This window comes from Anser brachyrhynchus (genome assembly GCF_964034855.1).
Source record: "Anser brachyrhynchus genome assembly, chromosome: 1".
Lineage (NCBI taxonomy): Eukaryota > Metazoa > Chordata > Aves > Anseriformes > Anatidae > Anser > Anser brachyrhynchus.
The window spans coordinates 169,222,992-169,237,323 of record NC_137694.1 but is presented as its reverse complement, the minus strand read 5'-3'; positions in this window follow the sequence as shown (position 1 = coordinate 169,237,323).

Sequence of the window (14,332 nt, the reverse complement as noted above, 5' to 3'; positions counted from 1 at the left end):
ATATTTCCAAAATTATATATAGCATGAATTTACTTTATATAGACACATACTTATTATACCTTCATGGAAAGTAAACACGAGTTAGCAAGACTAATGCTGGTTTGCCTGTGTTAATGCTCAGGGAAGGAGAGGTTTAAGCTAATATTATGGATGCAAACATCTAAAGCACACAGATTATTCTCTACTGTTATTATGTGTCAGGAACCATAGACTGGTAAATGCAGAATTAGTAAACTGGTAAATGGAATACATTGATTGCTTTTACATAATATAATACAACTTAAAACAAATGATCAGTGTCCCCATAAATCTTTACTAGTGCTTTTCCACAATGACAATTAAGTAATATAACAGCACCCTTCACTGCTAGAAGCATGCATTCACAAGCAATTGCTTTGTGATGAAAGAATATCGCATTTTAATTCTTCACCCAGATGCTAATTTTTAGTGGTCTACTTTCTTGTAAGAATGACAATTTGAGCAAGACATTAGTAAGACCAGAAATTGAAAGTTTTCTGAAGTTTTTAATCCTGTACACTTGATACCATTTGAAATCCTAGGGGCTTTTTCAAGCCATCCTTTTGTTTCTAGGACACACCAGTCAATAAAGGGAAATAATGCCATGTGAGATACTTGGCCAGGCAGTGCCATAAAACACAATTTAATTTTTAGCTATAATCTCACCAAAACTTTTTCTAATTGATTAAGACTTTTGAAATCACCAACAATACTAATCAAGCTGATAAAAAGTATTCTTGAAGAAACTACAGTCTAAATATTGCATGACAAGAAAATGAGTCAATATCCACAAAGAAAATGAGTTGCTGAATAACATGTGTTTAGTTCTAATTAAAACTGTTTCTCTTAGTTCAGATACAACTGGCTAGGTAAGGAATTATATTGATGAAGACAGGATTCCTGCTTTCACTAAGAAATTATTCCTGTACTCTCTCATTTAGCTAGAAATAAAAGATATGTTATTTCATTCAGATCTTGTTATTTCTCTATCACAAGTACACTGGAATAAAGAAAGTTGCTTTTACCACAGCACTGAGGCAGAAAGAATGGGAAAATATAAAGCAACTGTTCTCTGATCTTCATGTACATCAATTACATGCAATAAATTCCCTGCTGTTTGAGCACAGACAGAATCTCAAATGCACATATACTTTGGCTATTAGAAAGTATAAACCAAATAGTGATAAACAGTGACTATTTGTTGCTTAGATTTATTTTCTGAGTAATATAACTGGGTGAAAAAAAACAACCTAGTATTGAAGGATGTATCATTTTTAATCTTAGTGCTTTGGTTACTGCCAACATCAGATAGAGTGTCATATTGCAATAATTCAGAGATCTCTATTAGTTTCTCTAAACCTTTATAGTAAATGAAGCTGTTACAACAGGAAATATTAGACATATTCTCTAATTCTCCTCAGGTCTGGGACCTAAATTTATTTTAAGGAGGAATTCAAGATAAACTGTGTTTTACTTAAATGCATTACTCTTTCTAACCATTATTGTTTGATACACTACCCAGGTATTTTTTCTCTCCAATGCCTGCAATAAAAGTGCTGTTGCTTGTTTCTGCAGTGCAGAAGTGTTAGCAGCAGCATATTAAGGCTGTGAGCTGCTACCTCGTATTACCAGCTTTGGGAAGTAATATTCACTGATTAATTACATCCAGCACTTAAATAAATGGCATACTCAGAAAGGGTTAACCGGCTGAATCAGCTGGAACAGTGTTTCCTAAAGAACAATAGAAAAATCATTAGTGTGTTACCTGAAACAATACCATACTTTTCTCTCTATTGTTTAACCTTTTGTCCACATTACAAATATCTCAATGTAGTTCTTATCTTTGACCTTGAGGGACTGTAGCTTTATCAGTGCTTCCTTTTAGATCATAGATGACCTTCAGCTGATATCATTGAGCCCTGACCTGCCTCAGTGATCTGCTCACACAGAATACATATGCTGAACAGTGCTGGTGTGTGCAGTAGGGGTAAGTGAATTATTTACAAAAATTTGAGTTGACACCTTTTATCAAATGTGGAAAGATGAAGACAAAACAGCTGCTATTGCTGTCGTAAGCAATCTGCTGGTGATTGAATAAAAGTGTCAAGAAAATGGCTGCTTGATGGCCTTTTGTTCTCTCTCATCCAGCTTGATGTTAGTTTGAGCTGTCAGTTAGGAATCACGGCACAGTGATTTATCAATAGGCTGAGTGACCTTCTATTTCAGCTGGTGCTAGGATGAGAAGACAGCACCCTCTACTGAGGGTAGGCTGCCTTTCCACCGGCACAGCTATTATTCCTAGCCGCCAGTTATCACTATACAGAGGGGACGTGAATCTAAAACAATATTCAGCTTTTTTTTTTTTCTCCCTTTGTTTTATTTTTATCATGTCTAAAATGCTTAGCAGGGAACGCTCAAAAAAGCTACAAACTGCTATACAGATTCACAAGCTTTCTAACAAAAGAGAAAATAATAAGTAAATCAATCACCGGTGCTCAGTCAAAACAAACTTGCTGTAATTAGACAATGGAACGTGGAAACACAGCGGCTGCAAGACAAGGCCAATTTGTGACTCAGGTTTGAAATGCGGTGGTTATCTCAAACCAGATAATCCACATATTATTTTCATTTATTCTATAGCTCCCATTTTCACAGCTGTACTTTCTCTCAAATATTCTCACGCAAGGAAGTACCGACTTCCACAAAATCATACTGCTTTGTTGAACTTCTGGGGCTAAACTTCTGGGGTGTTTAGTGCTCTGCACCCATCCTTTGTAAGAAGCTGGTCCTCTCCCCCCAACAAGAGCAGCAGCTCGAAGCAAAGCATCTTGCTCTCCTTTCTGCTCTCCCCGATTTCCCAGGGGCTGCTGATCCCAGCAGAGGTTTTGAACTTTTGCACGTCAGCCTCTGCTGAGCTCTTCCCCACATGCAGTCTTTCTGTCCCCACCTCCACACCACATCCTACAGCTGGTAAAACTGACGGCAGTCTTGGAGGCAGCACGGATTCAGGCAAGGGCAGCCTGTGAGCAGCCAGACTGAACCCATTTTTTTTTTTCCCCCCACAGCTTTGCAGCATGCTCAGCTTCCACTAAAAGACCCCAAGATATCCACAGACACAGTATGACTTATGTCACACTATTAGAGGCTTTCAAAGACATTTTCATTTAAAAATAAATAAATATATAAATAAATAAATAATGCTTTCTTCATCAATTCTCTCTTCTTCAGTTTCTTTTCATAGGTTTCAGTTAAATCTTAATTTTACTCAGCTTTTCTTTTCCTCTCCCACAGTCTCACAGTTTGTAGGACCAACATTCCTGTACTGTGTAAGGCAGTGCAAGGCCCTTCTTTCATTCCTGGAGGAGAAGAAATCTTTACTGATTTATCAGCTGGGACTGGTAACTGTCGATACTTTTAAACTTTTTTTTTTTGCTAAGGCTACCAGTTGTAAGTGATTTTTCTCTTGAGGACTGAGCTTTTCACACAAGCATGCACACACACACGACACACAAATTGCCTTTGTTTTTTCGTACTAGTGGAGAAAAAAAGGAACCAGTGACTCAGAAGGGCTAGCATTATTTCCTCTGTACATGCAGAGTTTAAAAGTAATTCTTTCAAAGAAGTTGTTTTTTAAACTGCTGTGATAAAACAATGATTAAAAATCCCAGCAGCTGCCACTGCAGAGAAACAAGTTGGTTTTTTTTCCTCTCTTTTTTGTTAATTTTGCACAGCGGGGCACTTTTTTTGTGTATTTAATTCACCGTTTCCTTTTAGGACCCACATGTTAAACATGTTTATAACTATGGAGACTGGTTCAGCACTTAGCTATGCTGTTTCTCATCAGAGAGAACAATCCACGTGAGATTAACGTGCACCAGGCGACACAGCAGAAGTGTAAGTAGACAGAGGGCATACAAAAAACATCAGGAGTAACCACGGCCTGGGAATAACCTGACACTGCCATGACACAGGAGTGCCTGGATGAGCCTGTGGAGGGGTTGAAGTGCAGTTTTGTGAATTTTGTGCGTATTCACCCAGAGCCTGTGGTTAGATGCATGCAACAAGAGGCTCACTGAGACAAAGACTCAGATTCCAGGACCAGCTCCAAAGAAGGGTCATTCAGAGAGAGATTCTCTTGGTGACACTCAGGTGTGCAGCAGGGTTGAGCCTGATTAGGAGAATGCAGGTAAAAAGATATCCTTAGAAATCCTTGTAACATCCCAAGCTGGTAGAGTACTAGAGCAGTAAGAATTATTTTCCTTACAGAGGGACATGAATTCCTAGGACTCTGTCACAGGCAGGTGTAGTCAGCAGCTGAAGAAGGAGTTCGCATTCATGTCACTTCATCAATCTGTTTCTCAAAAAAAAAAAAAAACAACTTTTTTTCCCATTTATTTTTCATTGTGTTTTCCTTCATTTTTCCTGCCTTGGTTTCATGTACAATTTCCCTCTAACAGTTCAGAGACAGTTCTCTGAAAGGGCACATTTATGCTAGCGCTAATCTGATAGAATTGAAATCAGAATATTGGCCAACAATTTCTAGGGAGACAAAGAGTTCTGGCTGAAGCAATCTTTTTGCTCACAACATGGCTACCAGCTCAGCGCCGAGAAACACCTTGCTGGCTCATATGAAGGTTACCGAATTGCAAGCTGTGCACAGGTCTTAAAAGCAAAATTCTTTAGATCATGAGAGTCTGTAATAGGACATAAATGGACATTTCATCTATAAACTGCCTGCTCATACACTGTCCTCACACCACAGCTAATGCATCAAAACCTGAAATGGGTTCTGTGTGACAATTTATTCCCCTGGTTACAGAAAATAATGTCTTGTATTATCAATAGATTTTCTAGAGTACTTAGATGTTCCACTAAGATATCTTACAAACTTGTACTGTGAGCTTTTATTACCTGTTTATATCATTTCAATAAAAAAGAGTTATAATATTATGCATCTTCTTGTGTCCAAATGGTTACTCATTTAATTTCCTTGTTTAAGTTCTCCCTTTATTTCTCTCAGAAAAATATAATAGCTGGGGGAAAAAAAGTGTCTTGAATGCTTTAGTTGCAAAGATCAGCAAAAGACAGGTCACCTATCTTTGCTGTCTGTGGTCATTTTGATAGGGCTAGTGTTCATATTTTTAAACAAAGACATCAATTATTTGCATAAAAATGCATTATTTGCATTTAATATCTTTCATTGAAGGACCTGAAATAAGTTTAAAAGTATTGATTACAAGCACAACTCCCTTAGATCAGGACTTTTTAGGTGGCATAGTAGTGCTATCTGTTAAGATGGCAGCCCAGAATTTCTCCATTCAAGACCTTTTTGCCTGTAAGAACAAAATTAGTATTTTAGGCTGAAATGTTTGTGTCAAGCATCTTCTTCTGCCCTTGTCATGCTTTATCCTTCTTTCAGCTCACATTTCTCCCACACAGAAACACTATTATGGGGGGCTGTGAGGAAAATATTCCAGCATCTTGGGCATTTGATAAAGATGTTCTTAAAGAACGTCAGAAATGTGTGTCTGTACTGGATAGAAAGACCACATGAGGCTCAGAGTGCACCAGGACCCTCCTCACCATGTGTCGCAGACTGGGAACACTGGGACTGTAAGACACAGGGACATGCAGGGACATGGCATGGCAGTTTTGCAGCAGGGTGAAGGGAGGACTGTTTCAAGCACAATCCCAAATGGACATTTATGGGTGCATTTACACAGCAGATAAACTCCAATTTACCTTTGGAGCAGGGACTTTCACTCCCAAGAAACCTATCTCAAATTTGAGTGAATTACAAATCCCTGAAACTATACCAAAATTTTTTACAAGAGAGTAAGGTTTGACAGATTATTTCCTGAGAGATTTTATCCATGCCAGACATGCTCCATCACAACTGAAAAGGACTTTCTTTGCAACTGAAATTGGAATTCGGGTTGTCTAAATGTAGGTGACCACACTGCAGCTGTACTTGTGTAAGAGTGTGGGAAGGAAACAAGGAGAAAAATAGGATGAGGTATATGTGAAAAGAAACTGGGAGCAGGAGTGAGTGGAGCTGGAGACAGGGTTGCTGTGCTGGCAGTTTGGAAGAAGAGTTTGAACAAGAAGCTGGAAGGTGGGAAAATGGGATTCGCTCAACCTGTTGTTATAAAACCTGAGGGGAAGAGACTCAGTATGATTTGGTGAGAAAGTGGGGAGGTGGATGTACAGTAGGAGTTAAAATTATGTAGAAAAACACAGCTTGGAGGACGAGTGTAATGCAAGTCCAGACTAGGGATGAAAACAAGCATGGTTTGTTTCCAAAAGTACATTCTTGCTAGAGAGTGGAAGGAAATGCAGTTCTCCTAGGTATGCTGTGAGCAAATGTCTATCAAATCCACCAGATTGCCCCCACAGGACACATACGCATTGTGAAACTATCTTTATTTGTATGCTCCACATAACTCTTGATGTATTCAGCTAAGAGGATGAACCTGCTGAGCTAACAAGACAAACACACAGTAATCTGGTATTCCTACCCATTAACTCAAGTGGCTAATGTGGCTTTTGTGACTGATGTACAGCATTCAGAAAGCACTACTGATGGTTGTTCATGTGACATAAAATAACATTTATGATTTTTCTTTTTTTCAGTTTACTGTCTTAGAAACAACGCAAACTGTGTTAAAAGACCTTTACAAAAAGACAAAAGTCACTTAAAGATTATGAAGTGTCAAAGTTAAGGTTATCTCTGAGAAGTCTAATTTTCCCTGTGCCCATATTTTAAGAAGTCTTTAAATTGCTATCATCACATTCTGCTTTTTCCCCTCGCTTCATTCAGTGCACATGAAGGCTGATGTTCACTTAAAGAACAGATATTCAACATTTTGTTGCCTCCTCCCTGTTCAGTGTATGGCCTCAAGTCTTACTGCACACCATTCTAATCTTGCTCTGAATACCGAATTAATAATTTTCCCAAGGGCTACTTTGTAAAACTTTCTTAAATATTTCTTAGACAGTAGTGAGTTGACTTTCATAACACCACTGGGAGATGAGTGTCATTATTCCCATTTTACAAGTGGGAATAATGGTACCAAGAATGTGGGGGCCCAAAGTATTCATGAGTTTGGGATGTTCAGTTTAAGAACAACAGGACCAAGTATTTATGAGCATGTAGCATTCTACAATAAAATTACAATTTACTTCAATTTCAGTTGTGAGTGCTTATTGCTTCTGTAAATCAGACTCCAGACACCCATAACACAAGAAACACACAATTATTGACCACCTGTTCAGTGACTTACCAAGCATCCCACAGGAATTCCCTGACAGATGCACAGATAGAGTGAAATTCCCTGTGGTTGCATTCAGCTCCCTTAACCATGACACCTTCTTTTTTTTTTTTTTTCCTTTCTTTTTTTTTTTTTTTAAGTCTCTCATCTTGGCCACTATGCATGGGATTATTTCATCAAACTTGAACCATCTAGAAGTTAGCCCTGAGCCAGTTGTCACGTCTCTCTGTTGACAACAGGGAGGTACGCTGAATCACTAATCCCCTGTAAAGATGAATGGAATGGTAGAGTAGGTGCCTGTCTTTTCCCACTGACTGAAGAGAGATCCCAAACTAGCTTAGAATATACAGCAAGCATTTCAAGCATTTATTTTTATAAGGCTAACTTCTGTTAAAATAAATCCTTTCCAGTATAACTTTTTGTTGTTGTTGTTGTTGTAAGAAAATAAATAGCAGCATTCTTGACAAATTGACAAACTTGACAAACTTGACAAACTTGACAAATTGACAAACTTGACAAATTCCTAGTGCAGGTTCACTCTCTTAACTAAGTACATCAAGAGTTACATACGTGGATCATACAAGTAAAAGAGTTTCATGATATATATGTCCAGTGGGAGAAAATTAAACCATAATCCCAGCCTTATAACAGCACATATAGCTGCTCAAAGTAATTTAGTCACATTCTTTCAACAGAGGTTTTGCAAGTAAAACCCTGTTTAACTCAGGCAGGACATGTCCTTGTCTCAGTCCTCCTTGTCACCTCGCATGCACATTACTGCCTGTACATCACATTTTGTGATAACAATAAAGGAATCCACATTCCGTACTGCAACAGAGGACAGAATTTTCAATCCACAGAGAATCAGTTCAAATTCAAAGCCCGGATACCAACACTTTGCTAAAGAGTCAAATAAAAATCAATAACCCTTAGATCGCAAACCACAACATGGCCAGATAACTGATCTTAAATCCAAGCTCAGTCTAGTAAGTCAGTCCTATCATATGTGCCTATGTTCTCTGTCTAACTAAAGGATTGAAATAGATACTTTTAAAGAGCTCCAGAGGGCCACTTTGCCTACCTAGGCATCTGAATCATACTCCATACCTGGAGTTTGACCCCTAGAATAACAAAAAACACAGTGCTTGATCTGTCCTTCTCCAAGTGAAAATCAGGTTGAGCGTATGATATTGACACAACACTGAAATCTATTGATAAATTATGGTGCTTTGGAAAAGGCTGTCTCAAGATGTCATAAATGACAACTAAGTCACAAAGCCAGTACAGAAGCCAGTACAGCCTTAAGAAAAGATTACATCTGAATGTTTGGAATGAAAGAGATATCCAACTTCAAACAAAAGTAAATATGCAGTGCTCATTTGTCTTTACCACTCCTCTACGTGGACTTTGCAGCTTGGACAATTTACAGTTGCTGTATCAAATGTCTTAGCCAATTCCATATGTTGCCTTTGTTCTTTTACTGGCATAAAATGATAGGGTGTGCTCTCCAACAGCAAAATCTCAGAGCATTGGCACAGATGTAACATAAAAATAAGCACAGTTATGCTGGTCTTGAACACCTGGTCCATCTCCAGATATCTACAACTGACTGCACAACAACCAGGTGCACAGTATCAGCTACATACCTAAGGTGTGTAGCTGATCTATACATCTATAAAAAGTGGTAGACTGCAGCTGCAGCTATCTACTGTGGCAAAGAATATATGTTCACACCAACAAAATCAGAATAATACAGCACAGCACAAAAGTTAGAAAAGCTGGCATGGTGTTCAGAGTGGGTTCCAGCTGAGTATGTGCAAATACAATCACTGCAAAACTTGTCAATTTCTCACTGATGAAATCCCCCAGGCTGACTCTTCATATATCAGAGCAGTGAAAAACTTCATCAAATACAGAAACAGACAGGTAGGTCTTGTCAGGATTTACAAAAGACACAAGAATGCAGCTGATATCCAATGCAGCATTGCTTCTGTATGCTCCATTTATTTTTCCTAAGACTTTGTACAAAAGGTGCAGGCAGAGTAATCCATTTAATGGGTTAAAAAAGCGAATCCTTTCCAACCTACGATATTTTTTATCTCATATTGTCTTCAATCTCAATGTCTTCAACGTGCAGGGATACTTGTCTGTCTTAAATCTCATGTACGTATGCATCATGACTTCTTCATAAAAGGACTGTAGAATGTTGAATAATATGTAAATTTTATGTTGTAATGAATTGGGTCCTAAGATCTTTAAAGGTCAGACACCTGATATAATACATCATGTTCTTTAATATCAACTACAAAATAACCGTAATAAATTTTGCCACTACCATATCCTCACACGCTGTTACCCACAAAGAAGCACCAAAGGAAATGTGTCATTTGTCAAAACATGTAGGGAAACTGACATGTGTACAAGTAATTTTGAAAGTATTGCTAAGGTTAGGCATAGTTACACAAGTTACAAGGTTAACTCTTGAGGGAAGTAACACATTGCCAAAGAGCCTGTTGCTTAAATTCCCTAGAAGATTCGTAAAGCCACAAGGCTATTTCTTTTAAAGTCAAGACTTACACCTAATGAAGTGACTGTGAATTAAAACTACCTTAGCAGAAGCTAGACACATGGCAAATTGAGATTACTGCTGTTGAAGTGGAGTAAAGAGAACAAGAAGCTGTAAATAGAAAAACACTTCATATAGACACACATTCAGTAAAATCTTTCACAACACTCTTCAGACGCAAAAGTTAAAAGTGTTTAAATAGCTTGTTGAACAGGAAAGTCATAGACATATGTTTCAGTCTAAGCACATACTTAAATGTTAATATAAGAGGTACTAAGTAGGTATATTCAATAGGTGTTTCCATACTAGAACTCCTAGCAACATTAATGTGAATGGAAAGAGAGGTGGACAAAAATGTGAAATATAAACCAGAATTTACATGCTGTTATGACTGGACCTTGGTCACTCTGCAACTCCACCTGCCTTTTGTACTCTGCAATCATACAGGTCTCCCAAAAGTGATAGGACAAGCAAAAAAGCATATGGTTCCCTGGCAAACTTTGACAAAGATAGTACATGAGCTAATTTACTGCCTCTTCCCAGTTTGCACAGGTAGACAGCAAAGCCAAAGACAAGCAGAACATATACTCACTGCCTACCTTTTCTTTGAAATGTGAAGGCAGTGAACCAGCTACAAGTTATGCGAGTGGCAAAATCACCAAACTGTACTTTATACAAACAATAAAAAGAGGAATACTCCCTGACCTTCTCAAAAATAGGAAAAGTGAACTCAGGAATGGAGCAGACCATATCAGCACAAAAAAAAGATACCTCCAACCATGAGTTAACACCACCAATACGGTTTTGACACTTAACTAGGGAGAACTTGTTAAGAGATAAATGGTATGCTTTTGTACTGTGATCACACAATGCTAACAATCTGGCATATGTTCCTGGTATGTTTCTCCTTGTATGGCTGATCTTCCTCCCACTGACGCAGGGTAGAATTAAGTAGGATTTTGCTTCAGATTCATTCACTTAAATTTAGCCACATCCAGTGTAGGTGTCAACTTGACAGCTGGGTGTCCAAGTTCAATTATAGTCGAAAGATCCAGGGCTCAGTTCAGTGGGGCAGTTTCTAGTGACCGCGTGAGTCACTGTGGAGCATCCCACTGAAATTCCCACTGCTACTTCAGGTCTCACCTGAAATGGAGGCATGACGCCTGGAGCCTGAATGAGGCAACCGATTATACTGGGAGCTTAAACACCTAGCTCACATACAGGTGTCTGCACTGTAGGCATTACAGATTTAGACAGCAGAGTCTCAAGGTGACTCCCACACTTCCTGTTTCTTTGGTGAGACGTAGTTATCCACGACCAAACTGATCATCCCTTTTAAATAATGACCTCCAAATAGGAGGCCATAAATTCCCTGATGAGAATATGAAGAACTCTACACCTCAGGCATGGATGTTGAATGAATAGGCTCAGTTTCAGTCCTAAAGAACCATTACTTCCTCATTAACCACAAAAGAAGCCCTGGTGATGCTCTCAAACATCTAAAGCTAGGAGGAATGAATGTGATGCTTAATTTTATGCACTTCTTTGTTGTCACTCGTAATGTCTTGATATGGTTTTTATTACTGATCTGCTTCCATGGAGTTACAGTTATGCTCAGTGGCAGACAAATATCTGTAGAAGAGAAAGCCCCTGTGAAGAGGAGGAAGAGGGGTGCCCTTTGTCCCTCTTGCATCAGGAACAGCCATGCCTGAACAGAATCAATAAAAGAAATAGGGAAAATCAGTGAGATTTCACAGTCTGTGTATTGGGTAGATTGCCCTTCTACCTTGCAGAAGTCCTCTGAACACTTCTTCTTAAGTCTTTTCAGCATTTCACAGAGAATAAAATGTGGAAAATTGTTACTTCTATACGTTTCCTAAGTCACTGCTTCTTCGATTGTTAATAGCATATAGCCATCAGGTATTAAAGAAGAGATTCCCCAATAGTGTAAAACAGATGTATAATATAGTGTTAGCACCTGAAGAATATAATTTTAGTTTTGCCATTTCATAAAGCCTTAATTCATAAATGTTAATGACACCGGGGAGTAACTGTCTTTTCCCTGGAGAGAGATTAGACCTTGTATCATATTGTATATTTTCCTGGATGTGGCTTCAACCTGGATTTTATTATCATGTATATTTGATGATTTTTTAAAAGTTGATTCCATTCCACTTACAGAAAATATTTTCATTTACATGACAATTTGGGATTTTAATATACATGACATTAGCACAATTTTTTAAACTGCTAACACATGTTATTTTAAGTCACTTCAGTTCACTGTCAAAGAGTGTATGTATACAACAAATATTTTCACTCACTGGTGTTGCTTACCACAATATGTGATGCACAATCTTTTAAAACATTTTTCAGCATTTTAAATTAATTCTAATATAGGTCTATCAGTTCCTTGTTATGGTGCAGAACTTATATTAAATTCTGTGATCCATAAAACCTTTTTTTGAATGACACATAGTTTAGTTTTTCATTTAGAGGCTATAAAAGTGTTCACAAAAGTTATGTTGGAAAAAAAATGATTGAAAGTGCTAAAACACTGTACAGAATATAAAATTCTTTCATAGACTTTTTATGACACATGAAACATGAGTCTTAAAGGTTTAATGTTACTGACTTTTATACAAGGCTTTTTAATTCTTGATTCCAGTTATGGTTCTGCAAATGAACTGTGACATTAAAAAGAATCAGGCTGGAACTGCCTCAGCTCTCTCTGTAGATGAGTTTCTCCTGGCCATGAAGGGTTCACATAATCTGCCCCACCCTGCCCACGTCTGGTTAGCACTAACTTGCTTTAGCAGCAGTGAAGTGTAAATCCTGCACTGCATTAAATCTGCTTAACACATCGCATCCTACTCAAATTCATCATTAAGGTTAGGTGGGCTTATAAATTATTAAGAAGGGTGAAGTGTTACTTAATTTTCCTTTCTCTTAATATTTAATAGTGTGCTACAACAATTGGGCACGTGATTTAATTGACTGAATACAGAACCAGCACTGATACGTACTCCCAATAAAGACTGTCCCAGAAGAGAGACAAACCCAGTTATTCTATTGTTTACCTAGGGGTAAAGATGCTCTTGCATTTGGGACCAGTGGAGGAACAGATTCTCATACCTGACATCAGCTAAAAGAAGCCAAGCTGTCAGACATGAACCACTCTCCCAGTTCATCTGATTTCCTGGACTGTCCAAAGGAGCATTTCACATATTTTCTGGGCCTCTCTGTGGGTGGAACTGCCTCTAAATGATAACAGTACATAAGATGCTCCAAACCAAATGCAAATATGAACCAATTTGGAGGGGGTTCCCCAGCACACCAGGTGACCTGAGATATATATGCTGCATTAGGGGCTACTGACACAGGAAGAGACTTCAGTCTTAGCCTCCTTGAATCCATTTCTGCATAGGTATCTGCACAGGATAATCATATTTTGCCTGAAAAGCAGCTCAGTTCCATTGGCCCAAGGACTTAAGGAGGCATGACAATGGTTGAGCCAAGGTTTTGTTTTACCTAGGCATTCACAGCTGCCTGTTTAACAGCTGTATCTATATAATAAACAGAAAGAAATAGAGTATGGTTTATCCCATCATTAAATAAGTATCTAACATCATTAGAAGTGCTTCTTTCTCTCCACTGAGCAATAAAGCAGCTAAAATGACTAGTCCTGGTGTAGATGTACGTGCTGGTATGTAAGAGGGAACTTGCCCTCTGAGTCACTACAACCTGATGGCAGCCAGCTGAGAGCCCAGTGCAGTAGCAGACTGTGCCCACGCAGGAGCTGTGTCCTGCAGTTCTTTCACTTCTGCTATTAGCCATCAAGAGAAACTTCTGTGAATGCATCCTTAAAGTAAATAACATAGTGCAGGAGCAATTATTTGGCCCTGTAAGCAAGAGGCATGCCACTGATAACATCTGTACAGGCAAATTCCCTTTGTCTCCAGATCAAAATAGCTTTCTCTCTCCTTCTTACTGAGATCATACATACATCATTACATGAGCCCTTGGCTCATGCAGAACTGTGCCTGGGGCTTGTCTGCTAGGGCTAGCTGGTATGATTCCTTGTTTGCAGAATGTACGCTATGGGTGCGTCTGGACTATGCTTAAGCCCAGGACCCCAGATTGTTCAGTTTACTTGTGTAGATAGAGTCAAAGGTTGCAGGTGAAGAAGGAAAAGAATATTCCAAGTGATAAGACAAAGGGAAATGGCCTCAAGTTGCACCAGGGGAGGTTTAGGTTGGATATTGAGAGAAATTTCTTTACTGAAAGGGTTGTGCAACATGGGAACAGGCTGCTCAGGGAAGTGGTTGAGTCACCATCCCTGGAGGTCTTCAAGAAACCTGTAAATGTAGAGCTTAGAGGGTAGGTTTAGATTAGATATAAGGAGAAAAAATCTTTACTATGAGAGTGGTGAGGCACTGGAACAAGTTTTGAATGTCCCATCCCTCGAGGTGTTCAA